Genomic DNA, 14,949 nt, shown 5'->3' with positions numbered 1-14,949 from the left:
ATCTGATAAAGATGGAATCTGCATCAGAAGCCTCCTCCTATCATACCATGCTCTAAACATAAAGATAACACTAAAGTAATTATAAAGTAAAAACAAAAATACTGTCACTGAAGGGAACAAGCTTGTATGCAAATGTGCTCCTTGTGAGAGCAAAATGCTGTCACTCAAAGTGAAGCTAACCAGTGGCTTAAGTAGGCTGACCCACTGCCCCATGCTATATGCTGCAGTGGACGGAAGGCAAAATGTGAATGACACAACAACAGACCAACAGATGAAGAGAGGTAGCAGAAAGCCCTTATGTGTTTGTATATTATGCATATTTTAGTAAAATCGAAAGGTCTTGGCTAATGGCATACTTAACAAGCATTTGCAATGCTTTTGGTCTTGCGTTTTCTTGAGTTAGAACTATTAGCATTGCAAATTCCTAACTGGACTTTGCTTGCCACGTAAATTGAAAATGAAAAGTAAAACAGTTCACATAAGCAAGGCAATTCAATGCGCCACGGCCACCATGAGTGTGAGAGAGAGGCACAAAAGGAAAAAGACTTTTGCTCGCAGTCAACCATATCGGCAATCATGCAATTATCCATGTAACAGTGGCAGTCTGCAAAGAGGTAACAAAACCCTCCCATGGAGGGAAAAATGTAACTCATTTACCAATGATAACAAAAGAGTTTTGAAAGGCAATCCCATGAGCAAGTGATAGTGATAGGCGTGCGGTGGGTGTAGTTAAAAGCCCAAAAAATAGTTTAGAACACGCCAGAGTGCTGGCGCGCTCGACCTAAAAAGGATACTGGATAGACCAGAACACAGGAACTACCGTCCAATATCACTGCTGGATCGAGAAGGCTGAATTTATGGCGGGCTGTTGCTCAATCCCATTTTGGACTGGGCCAAGAAAGATCAAATCCTGTCCGGCCTCCAGGCAGGCATTTGACTTGGAGTTGGCACAGATGACCAGGCAATTAACTATACTCCACTCAGGGTTGGCTTAAGTGCTGCTGGCATGCAGGGCAACGATCTTTTTTTTGTGCCCCCACCCATGACCTCCTCCTCAGATTCTCTCACTACTGCACGGAAACATGGCCCCTCATCTCTCCAAAGCCCCTCTCTCACACACATTTCATTTGTTTTGAAGCACTAGTGAAGGCTGGTTTTACTAGTCCATGCAACTATCCACACAGAATACAGAATTTTTCTTTGTAGCAAACATATTAATCCTCTGCACTACTTTGCCACTAGAAAAAAACTCTGATCTCTCACTCTCTCTAGCAGGAACATTAATCACAAAAATGATGTTGACATTTTCATTGTTGCATGAAAGCTGGACCACAAGGAACTTTGCTGCAGGAGCTTTTAAATTGTACGTTACTGCTAAACACAGCGCCCACTCTGAAGTCAGTGCCCCACCTCCAGGTCAGCGCCTAGTGCGGCCGCACCAGTCGCACCGCCCTAAAGCCTGCCCCACTTGTATCAAATAGGTCCAAATAATAAAGTCCACCTTGTTCCTAAAATTAATTGACCTAAATCACGCCACATATCGTCTCCATCTGAGCGCCAGATTACATAGGTTGCACAGGCGGATTTACATCGACATTTGGCGTGACCGACTGCTGCAAAATGTTTTTGCACTGTTCGTTCGATGCTAAATGTTCAAAGTAACATCGCACGGGCAGTTGCAACAACATATTCGGTGTAATCCGACAATATTAAGTAAATATTTGCATTTGTATAAATCACGGGGCCCTAGAAAAAAACTGCTATTGCAACAAAAAGATTTTTGGAAGGCAGAAGTGCTCTGCAGATGCGGACACACGCTCGCGGCAGCCCCGTCATCTGTGATGATGCCATTTCTAGTAATTTGCACATATTCAGAGCAGGCCCAGAACCGTCGCCATCAACTACGACGATTTATCCAGCAGGAAAGCTTTCCCTTCAGTCAAATAAGCCCTTCGGTGTTTGTGACCGGAAGCTGAGAGGCCCCATGCGCGCGCTAATCTGCGCCATATGTCAGTACGCATCGGAGCAAGAAATCACCGCGCATGGGACGGCGCGATTGCTCTGTTTTACACCGAAATCCACCCACGCAGCGAAGTAACGGAGACCTGACTTGCGCTCGTGCCCTGCGGCTCTTTCTGGCACCGAAGCCCCGGCTCTCTCCCCGCGCTCTGCCCGAGGTGGAGCAGCTGTTGCGTGCGATGCATTCCGTTTCTGTCACTTGTGTTTGTTGCTGAAGATGACTGTAAAGTGCGGCCGAGTAAGAACAAGTTAAACAGAAAGGCCATGTCGACCTGGGTAGGGGTTATTTGGGTTCCGAACTGCTCCACAAGTTTAGCGCAGTTTTCCAGTAAATAATTAGAAACTTTCAAATTTTCTATGTTCGGAGTAGGACTCGGAGAGAAAAGAAATGGCCCCGGGCACAAAACTAAAAATCCCCATTCCCCTTTATTAGTAAATCAGATAGCTAAAAAAAGTGGCCCACATTTACAAACCAGGACAGGACATGCCTTGTAAGTGTATTGCAGGCGATTGGAAACTGCATGTATTTGTGCTTGCTGCATGCAGGTTATGGTTGTGGTAATTCAAGAGATTAACAGAAAAGGAACGGACCACCAGACCATAAAACAGGCACACAAACAGCTATAAAGGCCCACACACTGACTGCCCTGTGAGACCATCCCTTCGGCCTTTGCCCGATTGGCCTATAATCCAAGTCCTATCCTTGTGCTGGAAGCAGCAGGTGATCACTACTGTATCAAATGTGCCACGGTCCCCAGTACAAGAAATTAAAATGGGTCCTTTAAGTGCCATCTGAGTGTTACTATACATACATAACCAGGATTTATTGGGCCCCTCAGGGCTGTGGCCCTGGTGCCACTGCATCACTGGTGGCCACATCCCACTGGTGTTGCTTTTACAGATTTGTCAGTTGCAATACAATGACTTTCTTTCAACCGTGGGCATATGAGAAGCTGCTGCCCATGTACCCATAATTAAGCAAAAAAGTAAAAGAAAAGCAAAAGGCCATCAGAAGCTGCTAATAGGGTCTAGAAATGAAAGAAGCATTGGCAATGCCAATAGGTCTGCCATTGGCTGCTACCCTATTGGCTTTGCCAGTGCTTGGTTATGATCTGTCTTGACAGTGAAGCTGCCGCCAGACAATTAAATGAGTATCACCAGGAGAAGGGATTTGACTTTACCAGCATGTTGGGAGTCATGTGTACATGTTGTGACTGGACAGAAGTTGTGTGCTTCTACAAAAACGTATTTGCCTTCTAGCTGCCTGAGCTTGAACTTTCAGAGGCACACGCATGACATTGCTATTTAAGTAGTTTCATGGCGTGGCGTTGAATGGAGTACAGTGGCGTAGAGAAGAGTGACGTATAGTGGAGTGGGCTGACGTAGATTGGAATGCACTTGTGTAGAGTGTAGTGGCATAGATTGGATTAGCTTGGCGTGGAGTGGAGTAGAGTGTAGGGATGTAGAGTGGCAGATAGGCATCAAGTGGAGTGGAGTGACTTAGAGTGGTATGAAGTGACTTAGAAAGGAGTTGCGTCAAGTGGCGTAGAGTAGAAGGGGTGACATAGAGTAGAGTGGCATAGACTGGCTTGGCATGGACTGGAATGTGTTAGAGTATTGTGGCATGGGGTGGAGAAGAGTGGCATAGAGTAGAGTGGTGTAAAGTGGAGTGGCAGAGTGGGATGAAGTGTCATTGAATGGCATAGAGTGACATTGTATGGAGTAGAGTGGCACAGAGTGGAATGGAGTTGTGTGGAGTGATGTAGAGTGGAACGGCATGGCGTAGAGCAAAGTGGCATAGAGTGGCGCAGCGTAGAGTGGAGTGCCACAGAGTGAAATAAAGTAGAGTGGCCTAAAGTGGAGTGGTGCAGAGTGGATTGGCGTAGAGGAGAGTGGCGTAGAGTAGAGTGGCATATAGTGGAGTGGCATGGAGTGACAGAGACCTAAAACAGTTAATAAATAAAACACAATGGCCCAAAAGTTCCCGGCACTGCGAAGACATCTTTGTCTGTGAGTGACAACATTGTTACTGGGTAGAATGTCATCAGTCACGGAAAACATAACCAATAACTAAATTGGGCTGACCCAGTGCCCCATGCTGTATGCAGACCAATGGTTGAAGAGGTCTTGTTGAAAGTCCCTACCTTTAATTATATAATGTATATATATTTTTTATAAAATGAAAAGGTCTGCATATAAACCTGTGACTCACCTGTCTATCATGATTGTGAATCAATGCTCACGATTTCCAATTAGGTTATCTCCAACAGTAATATTGTCACATAACTTTCTGACCCGGCTATAATCTGGCACAGTCAATACATGGGCAGGCACTCCCTGATGAGTCACATATGTACACCCAATTTTCTCCTACTGCCCAATAAAAAACTGGATAAAAGCAGTCGGAAGAACAACTTGGTGAAAAATATCATTTGTTACCTTTGCCTTAGGGACTGATTACAAGTGCCATGGATAATTCTGATACCTGCTGAAACCCCTGTTTTGCCCTGGACAAAACTTGCAATTGCTGACAGTTTCCATGCTGCAAATAGGATGGAAAAAGTTGTGAATTAACATATTTTTATGGTATTCTTTCACTGGAAACAGTCTTTCAGCTCCAGGAGTAAATATATTTGTGACTATGCCTTTTTATAAGAGTAAAATCACCTTTTGTGAATGCCCATAGTGTTTTTTACTGAATGTGTATAAGCCTAATCGGACATGTGAAAAAAGACTTGTGAACTGGGCCCACGGTGCTTTATGTGACTGATCAGGCTGTTTTACCTCCTCACAGATCAGGTGTGGTAATATAGTTGAACTTTTCCCCTATACCTTCTCTAAGAATTAAGCACAATGTTGCAATATAAGGAATCAGAAATATTAGTTTTGATATAACTTTGTCTTGTTTAGAATCTTGTTTAGCTTACAGGAGGTCTCTTCTAAATGTGTGTCTATATATATATATATATATATATATATATATATATATATATATATATATATATATATATATGTTGGTATTTCTAGAGTGCAAACCTAGCTGTAAAGCAACAGAGCATTATATAAGACCTAGTGGATCAGTTCAGGATAATTTACGTGCAAGTACAGGAGTGGGTAGTCAAGACATGGAGGGACCAGACATCTTAACTATACAATACAGTACGATACAGAGGGGTGCTATGAAGACCTGAACTTTATCTCTTTTCTGAAGTGCAGGACCAAGAGAGTTAGCCGGATGTGAGGTAAGATCCAGAGTGGGCGAAATATGTAAGCTTGTTTTATAATTCTTTTCTTTTTTGAATTTTTTGACTTTCACTTCGAACCTACGGACATCTTGTGTGATAGCTTATCCAGCATGTTCTAGTAACTACTTGGGCCATTTGAGCTTCCAACATATGCTTACAATCTCAACTTTTTCAGTTGGAATTTCTAGCCATGTGACATTGGCTACAATTAGGAGTGTATTTCTTGTGCAGAGACCATTTTGTTACCTACAAAATGTTGCACCATCCTATTCTAAGGTACCTTCTTACCAAAATATTCCTCATGAATGTGTTGTGCCCATCACCCACTGTGGTTATAAAACGTGGCAGTACTTATTGACTGCTGGTGTTTATCTACACGCCTAGTTCCTTATGTTTTGACTGATATACCATGTCCTTATGTTTTGACATGGTTCATTGTATGTCTGGTTTTTGGCATCTGCCTCTGCTTGAATGATTCAGTTCCCTAATAGATCAAGAAGTATCTGTGCAATTACAGCATCTCTGATTTAATATGCTCAGTCTAAATTCACCTTGTCCTGATGATGACTGTTAGACCTGTCTTCCTCAGGGTGGTCTTTCCCCAGACGTTTTGCCTGTACCTTCTGTTTTGTTGCTGTATTTTTGGTTGGCCTTTGAAATCTGATCACTTTACCACTGCTAATCAGTGCTAAAGAGCATGTGCTTCTCCCCCAAAACATGGTAACCTTGGTTTATCCCCAATTGGCATACTTAATTTACCTGTAAGTCCCTTGTAGAGTGGTATGCCACATACCCAGGGCCTGGACATTAAATGCTACTAGTTGGTCTGCAACACTGATTGTGCCCCCCACTTAAGTAGCCCTGTAAACATGTTTGAGACCTGTCACTGCAGAGCCTGCATGTGCAGTCTCACTGCCACCCCGGCTTGGCAACCAAAACCGGTTGCCAAGCGCAGAATTCCCCCTTTCTTACATATAAATTGCTCTTAAGGGAGGCCCTAGGTAGCCCATAAGGCAGAATGCCATGTATGCGAAAGGTAGGACATGTACCTTTAAGTTTTTCATGTCCTAATAACGAAAAACTCCTAAAAGTTGTTTTTAACTACTGTGAGGCCTGCCCCTCTTGTATTCTAGCATTGGGAATTCCTTATAATATCTTTAAGCTGTAATTACTGATCTGAGAGGAGTGACTACATCATGTTTAGTACCATTGTTTAGTACCATTGGAATGGTAATAATACATCCTCTTTACTGGCAAAGTAGGATTTATTATTACTGTTTTACAAATGCCCCTTTTAGAAAGTGGGCATTTCCCTGCACTCACTGCCCTGTGTGCTTACAGCCTACCTCCAGTAGATGCCTGGCTTGGGCTAGGTGGCAGTTCCACTTGTGCATTCCCTTCAGACACCCACAATACAGGATACTCAGCCACATCTGTATTCATCTGCATACTGATGGGTCTTCCTGGGGAGGGACTCACACTTACTTCTCAAAGAGTAAGGGCTGGGGTCCACACAAAGGGGCTGATTACCTTCCACTGGCTGTCTGGAGCCAAGACTGACCTGAAATGGGGACCTGTGCACTTCACAATTTTTTTTTTGTAGTCATCTCCCACATCAAAGGTACTTCCCTGTATAAGTAGTGGGCCCCTTGACCCACTAAGACAGTACACTACCAAGAAGAAACACTTCTGGAGCCAAGGCTGCTGTGCCAGAAGGATTGACACTTTGCTGAGTGGCTGTACTCAGGGACTATCTCCTGCCTTGTTAAGCCGCCCTCCTACCTTCTGACCTGGACCCTGCCAAGAAGAAACTAACCCATATCCAGAGTGACTCCACAGGCTTCTGACACTCCATGTATCCACTTGTACATTGCGCTGAAGACGCACTACTGCCAGCAGCTGGGTCAGTGCCAGTCAGCTGACTATCATCATGTGTGCAAAATTGCTGCATCCAACACTTTGCACTCCAGGGCAATTGCTGTGCTTCCTCAGAGACTACCTACGGGGCAGATACTGCCGGTGTGCGATGCGCCCAGCCTGCCTGACCGGACAACCTGAGTGTGCGCTTTTGCGTAGGGATCCCCTGACCTCTGACTAGACTCAAACGTACCCATCTGGCTTGCACGGTGCCCCTTACTGCCTCCAGCACATCACCGAACTATGGGGAAGCTGTCTCCTTGACATAAGAGATAACTCCCCAGGGGGGCATGGCTCTGAGACCAAAGTGCATTTCTTCTACCCTGCCACATCTAATAGGCACGCACTGCAGTCCTCACTTCTTACTCACAGATATTGGCATACGCTATATCACGCATGATACCCCCTGGATTCTAATCTTTTTATATTTAAAGTTTACTCTATAAAGAGTCCCTTATTTTTCTAATCTTATATTGAGTCTTTTTGTGTTGTAACACTGTGTTGCTGTGAGCTTATCGCGCAAGTTCTTTACTCATTGTCTCTGAGGGCAAGCTTAACTGCTGTGCGCCTAGCTACCAGAGGGTGAAAACAGGTTATCTATAGCCTGTACCTTACTTGCCCTGACAAGAGTGGTGGGTTCTACCTGCTTAGGTGCGTACCCTAGCCAACCAGAAACCCAATTTTTAACAATGACCCTCCAATAAGATACATGTTGAAACGCCGCGAACAACTACCCGGCTGAGAGAGACTTTCAGTAAATGACCTCTGTGTCCAGAAATCCCTTGTTTACTCTTTGACTTTAATTTCTTCAGTGTTATAGAATCTGCACATTATTGAGATCTCTCTCCGCCGCCTTGTGTGTTTATTGTGATCACCTTTTTTGCGTTGCCTGCACGAACTGTTGAGCACTGCATTTTCAAACAGCACTGAGCACCAGTGGCATAACAAAGGCCCCCGCAGCCCCTGCAGTGCACTGGTTCCCTGATTCCCAGGGGCCCCCCTCAGCACAGTACTTTTGGCTGAGGGCTCCTGAGTGAATCCAGACGGGATTTGCATGTGGGCCCTCTCATGTTTCGTTACGCCACTGCTGAACACTCATTGCAGTGGTTTTAATAAATGTGTACTCCGCATATACAAGCATATGGTCAACAGAAATCATTTTGTATAAAGTGAATTATATGGTTAATTCTTCATCATTGACTTGTAGCTCTGTACAATACGTTTTTTGGTATTACATAAATGTTGAATTTTATTCTTTAACCCCTTTGCTGCCAGGCCTGTCCCCCCTCCGGTGCCAAGCCTTTTTCTTGGCTATTTGGGGCAGTTTGTACTTAAGCCCTCATAAACTTTTGTACACTTTTGTACACATAAGCTACCCACACCAAATTTGCGTCCTTTTTTGCCAACATCCTAGGGATTATAGAGGTACCCAGAGTTTGTGGGTTCCCCTGGCTGAGACCAAGAAGTTAGCCAAAATACAGCAACAATTTCGTTTTATTTTTTTTAAATTGGAAAAAAGGGCTGCAGAAGAAGGCTTGTGTTTTCTTCCCCTGGAAATGGCACCAAGAAAGCGTTTGTGGTGCTAAATCACCAGCTTTCAGGAACAAGCAGACTTGAATCAGAAACCACATTTTTCAACACAATTTTGGCATTTCACTGGGACATACCCCGTTTTTACTATTTTATGTGCTTTTAGCCTCCTTCCAGTTACTGACAGAAATGGATGTGAAACTAATGCTAGATCCCAGACAGATAAAAATTTCTGAAAAGTAGACAAATTCTGAATGCAGCAAGGGGTCATTTGTGTAGATCCTACAAAGTTTTCCTACAGAAAATAACAGCTGAAATAAAAAAAATATTGAAATTGAGGTGACAAAAACAGCCATTTCTTTCCACGTTTTACTCTGTAACTTTTTCCTGTGATGTCAGATGTTCAAAAGCAATATACTGTTACATTTGCTGGACTCTTCTGGTTGCGGGAATATATAGGGCTTGTAGGTTCATCAAGATCCCTAGGTACCCAGAGCCAATAAATGTGCTGCACCTTTCAGTGGGTTTTCATTTTGTATACCGGGTATACAGCAACTCATTTGCTGAAATATAAAGAGTGAAAAATAGGTATCAAGGAATCCTTTGTATTTCCAAAATGGCCACGAGATAAGGTGTTGAGAAGCAGTGGTTATTTGCACATCTCTGAATTCTGGGTCCCCATACTAGCATGTGAATTACAGGGCATTTCTCAAATAGACGTATTTTTTACACACTTAAATTTGCAAGGAAAAAATGTAGAGAAAGACAAGGGGCAATAACACTTGTTCTTCTATTCTGTATCCCCCCAAGTCACCCGATAAAAATGGTACTTCACTTGCGTGGGTAGGCCTAATGCCCGCGACAGGAAACCCAACGTGAACACATCACATTTTTACATTGAAACTGACGTGTTTTTTGGAAAGTACCTCACTGTGGATTTTGGCCTCTAGCTCAGCCGGCACCTAGGGAAACCTACCAAACCTGTGCATTTTTAAAAACTAGAAACCAAGGGGAATCTAAGATGGGGTGACTTGTGGGGCTCTCACCAGGTTCTGTTACTCACGATCCTTTGTAAATCTCAAAATTTGTCAAAAAAACACTTTCTCCTCACATTTCGGTGATAAAAAGTTCTAGAATCTGAGAGGAGCCACAGATTTCCTTCCAGCCAGCATTTCCCCAAATATCCTGATAAAAATGGTACCTCAGTTGTGTAGGCCTAGTGCCCGCGACAGGAAATGCCCCAAAACACAACGTGGACACATCACATTTTCCCAAAGAAAACTGATCTGTTTTTTGCAAAGTGCCTAGCTGTTGATTTTGGCCTCTAGCTCAGCCTGCACCTAGGGAAACCTACCAAAACTGTGCATTTTTGAATACTAGACACCTAGAGAAATCCAAGATGGGGCTCTCACCAGGTTCTGTTACTCAGAATCCCTAGCAAACCTCAAAAGTTGGCAAAAAAACACTTTTTCCTCACATTTCGGTGATAGAAAGTTCTGGAATCTGAGGGGAGCCACAAACTTCCATCTACCCAGCGTTCCACAGGTCTCCCGATAAAAATGGTACCTCACTTGTGTGGGTAGGCCTAGTGCTCGCAACAGAAACACACTATGTGGACACATCAAAATTATCAAGTACAAAACTACCTGTTTTTGCAAGTGGGGGGGTACCTGCGTTTTTGATCCTGGGCTCAGCAGCCATCTAGGGAAACCTACCAAACCCAAACATTTCTGAAAACTAGGCACCCAAGGGAATCCAGGGAGGTCTGACTTGCATGGATCCCCCAGTGTTTTCCTACCCAGAATCCTCAGCAGACCACAAATGTAGCAAAAAAATTATCACCAGCACAAATTTCCTACCACCCAACGTTCCCTTCAGTCTCCCGGTAAAAATGATACCTCGCTTGTGTAGGTGGGCCAAGTGCCTGTGACAGGGAAGAGCCAAAAACATGTTGAAAATGAGGGGGAACCAAAGCAGGTCCAAAAGGGCAGTTTGAAAAAAAAAATAGGCTGACAAGTGGGGCAGAATTTTTATCGGTATAGATGTGACAAAGCTGGGTGGTAGGAGTTTTGTGGATTCCTGCAGATCCTGGAAGGTTCCATCCCAAAAATGTGGGAAAAATGTGTGTTTCCAAGCAAAGTTGGAGGTTTGCAGGGCATTGTGGGTAAGAAAATGGTGCGGGTGCATGTGAAGCACACCACCCTGAGAGAGGAGGGGAATGGAAATGGCTTAATAAAAAATGCCCCCCGCCCCCAGGAAAGCAACCCTTGCTCAAGGGGTCATTCCCTTTATTGTTTTCGTTAAAAAAAAAAAAACTCCATGGTGTCTAGTGGCTTCGTAGGCTGATCTGCCCCCCCAGGGGCGCAGAAAAGGCCTAATAATAAATTGCCCCCATGGGGAGGGACCCTTACCAAAGGGGCCACTCCCATGATACATAAATAACACACACCCCCGATCAGAAGAGAAATGATTTCAGCACGATGGGGGCGGCCTCTGATGAGGTCAGTGCTCAATGGCGCGCTGATGTCATCAGATGTCACTGGGGGAGGGTGGCGGCGGTGGAAGGGGAAGCAATTCCCCATACATCCCTACCAATGGGAGGGCGGTGGGAGGCTCATGGGGCTAGCGCTCCCTCCATGAGTCAGTCCCTGGATGTAACGGTTACGTCCTTGGCGCCTCATCACCGCAGCCAAGGGCGTAACCGTTACATCCATGGCGGGGAAGGGGTTAATGATACCTGTTGGGACACTTGCATATTAACGGTTGCTATCCATGTCCCTTTGGGTCTACAGATAGCTCCTGTAGTTTATACTGATGATTTGAATTCCAGAGACATACATTGGACTGGATATGTGCATATGTGTTTTTTTCAGCTACAATAGTATTTATGGTATTCAGTTCCCACTAGAACAGTTTAAGGTTCGTTTCTGGATATATAGCTCATTTGATTGAACATCTAGGGCATTGTAGCCGGCTGTCCGATAACGCGGCTCCAGGCGTCCCAGAATCGGAAACGAGGATCCGATTCGACGGCAGGGACAACGCCTCACCTCGGTGTCCTGGCAACGCGGATGCCGGAAAACACCTGAGGAACCCGGATATCCGGGTTCCCGGGGGAACTGAAAGGGAGGACGGACTTTGCGCGGTGCGCGCAAGAGAAAAACAAAACATCGACAGAGAAGAGAGGAGCGAGACGGAAGGAACGACAAAACAGAGCAACGCCGAGAGCAGCGAGGATACCCTAGAGGCAAACGGCCAACCTAGGGCCAGGAAGAGAACCGAAGAACGAGAACTCCGCCACGTCCCCGGAGGGACGTGGCTAACCAAGGTACGGTGCTTCATAAAGGACAAAGTCTTACATAAAGGGAAGAGCAACGACGGGAGAGGGGGGGTGGATATTGGGAGATGGGAGAGGGGAATCTGGAGAGGGCAGAGAAAAGAAGGGCATTATGAAGGAGAAGAGGAGTCTGAAACTGTAAGAATATCCCAAGGAAAAGGAGTTAAATCACAGAACCAGAAAAAGAAAAAAACACTATTTAGTAATTCTTAAAGAGCACTCAGGGACAAAAGCTAATACTAAGAGAACACGAGGAGGTGATTGTTTCTGCACCCGCTACTTTCCAATTCAGCACACCTTCCAAAAGGGGTCACACCATCTCTCTCTCTCTCTCTCTCTCTCTCTCTCTCTCTCTCTCTCTCTCTCCCTCTCCCCTATACTACTAAGAAGACCTCTATCTCTATACCATCCCGACTTACCCTTATATCCGTTCCTCTTTTCCGGTACACCTGGGAGCCCGAGAAGAAATCTTCGCCAGTCAAGAGGGGACCTGGAAAAGAGAGAGAAGAGACATTCTAATATGAAGAGCACGCCACCCATATATTCTTGAACAGATCACATATATCCTTAAATAACCTTTAATAAAATCACTGATTCTCACACCCAAGCCTCATAGTCCTTATTATCACCAACCCACTGCTACAGGCATGTTCTAACTTTTCTATTCAACATTACTAAAGGAGTCCTTCAGACCTCAGGGTTAAAACTGGGCACAATAGCTCATATAGTATTTGTGCTGGGTGTCAGCTGTGTAGTTGTTTATTTTTTATTTTTTACTTTGGTGTAAAAAAAAAACGGGGAGTAATATAGGCAAACACTTTTGACTCCAATTTTACTTATGTCATACACCAATTTTTTAGTGTTTTTGCTTGATGCATTACCACCAGCAACAAGTGAGCTGGTGGTAAAAGATTGTGAGCAAGAGTAGTTTGGTCTCAGCTTAAAAACAATGCTGAAGTAGTCTGCACTTGTAGTGTACATACTTTAATTCCCCCAAAGCAGATTGAAATGTGTAGGTATGTTCCTCTTGTACACTGCCAGGCACAGGAACTAAGCCATGCAGGCTCTCAAACATACATGGGTTCTGTGCTGTGTCACTGAGTGGCAGCACTGCTGTATGAGACTGTAAGATTTGTCTAGCTCTGCTGTCTACAGCATGTGATTGTGAGAGTTGTGGTGTAACTTTGATTTTTCCACCCTGCCATTTCCAAAAATATTCACTGTCATAACATAGTATTTAGAATCTATTTAGAAGTGGCTGCATGGAAAAATGAAGTAAAAAAAAGATGATACTTTTTTTTAAAACGTAGGCCATGTGTAATTGTATAATTCCATTATATTGACTGCCTGTAATACAGAAACCTAGTTAAAAATTGTTTTTATGGAATTTTCCACCATTTTTCCAAAGATGTCTTTCGTAGGGTAACTCCTATAAACCCATGTGTAGAGTACAACATGCCTGGAACAGCACATAATTACAGAAGCAGTCCTTGACCTCCTATTCTGTCCTCACCACATTTTCAATAAAGCAAACACCTCCATCGCACCAAAGCTCCGCCACACCCTCAACTGTTCCATAGAAACAGCCACCTTCCCAGCGGACTGGAAGCACACAGAGATCACCCGTTCCTGAAGAAACCCACTGATGATCCCCTGGACCTCAAGAATTACCACCCCATCTCTCTGCTGCCTTTCCCAGCCAACGTCATTGAAAAGGCCATCAACGTGCAGCTCCATTAACATATCAAGGACAACAACATCCTGGACAGCTCCCAATCAGGTTACAGGAGCAACCACAGCACAGAGACCACCCTCCTCACCATCACAGATGACATCAGTTTGCTCTTCGACCGGGCCATACAGCAACCCTCATCAAACTGGACTTATTGGCCGCCCTCGACATGGTCTTGCACCTCACCGTCTGCTCCAGACTCCACGCAGCTGGCATCTGCGGAAAGGCCCTACATGGGATATGCTTCTTCCTGTCTGGCAGAACACAGAGAGTCAGACTCCTGCCTTACCTGTTAGAACCTACAGAGATCAGTGGTGGAATTCCACAGGGTTCCTCCCTGAGCCCCGCACTCTTCAACATCTACATGGCCCCGTTCGCATCCTTCGTCAGGAACCACGGGCTGAACATCATCGCCTATGCCGACGATACCCATCTGATCATCTCACTGACCAAAAACCCCATCACTGCCAAGAAGAATTTCCACAATGGGATGGAGGCTGTTGCCACCTGAATGAAGGACAACTGCCTCAAGCTCAACTCTGACAAGACCGAGATCCTCACCCTGGGACCATCCACTTCAGCCTCAGACAACTCCTGGTGGCCATCCACCATCAGCACCCCCTACCCCGATAAACCACACACGCAACCTCAGCTTCATCCTTGGCTCACCGCTCACCATGACCCACCAATTCAACTCTGTTGCATCCTCCTGCTTTCACACACTCCAGCTTCTCCTGAAGATTTATAAATGGATCCCAAAGGACTACCGCATAACCATAACCCATGCCCTGGTTACCAGCACTCTGGACTATGGCAGTGCCCTCTACGCCGACACCACCCTGGAAAACCTGAAGAAACTACAGCACATCCAAAACGCCTCCACCAGACTCATCCTGGACATTCTCTGCTGCTAACACATCTACAGTCACCTAAGAGACCTCCACTGGCTTCCGACTGAGAAAAGAATTAATTTTAAACTCCTTGTCCACACATGCAAGGCCCTTCACGACCTAGGGCCCACTGCATCTCCTTCTACTCCTCCACCAGACCTCTCCGCTCTGCTCAACAAGCACTCGCCACCGTACCCTGCATATGGAAGACCTTGGCGTGAGGAAGATCCTTCGCCTACCTTGCGGCAAAGAGCTGGAACACCCTCCCCCTGCACCTCA

General features: G+C 45.1%; 1 protein-coding gene across 1 annotated transcript in view; it reads left to right on the top strand.

Moving 5' to 3' along the window:
• Positions 1–14,949, top strand: part of LOC138268205 (neural-cadherin-like) — a 506,556-nt gene that overhangs the window by 65,246 nt on the left and 426,361 nt on the right. The gene's annotated exons all lie outside the window — the stretch shown is intronic.

The sequence above is a fragment of the Pleurodeles waltl genome, chromosome 12 (genome assembly GCF_031143425.1).
Source record: "Pleurodeles waltl isolate 20211129_DDA chromosome 12, aPleWal1.hap1.20221129, whole genome shotgun sequence".
Classification (NCBI taxonomy): Eukaryota; Metazoa; Chordata; class Amphibia; order Caudata; family Salamandridae; genus Pleurodeles; species Pleurodeles waltl.
The sequence above is the reverse complement of the archived record's forward strand: the minus strand, read 5'-3'. Positions and strand labels throughout refer to the sequence as shown.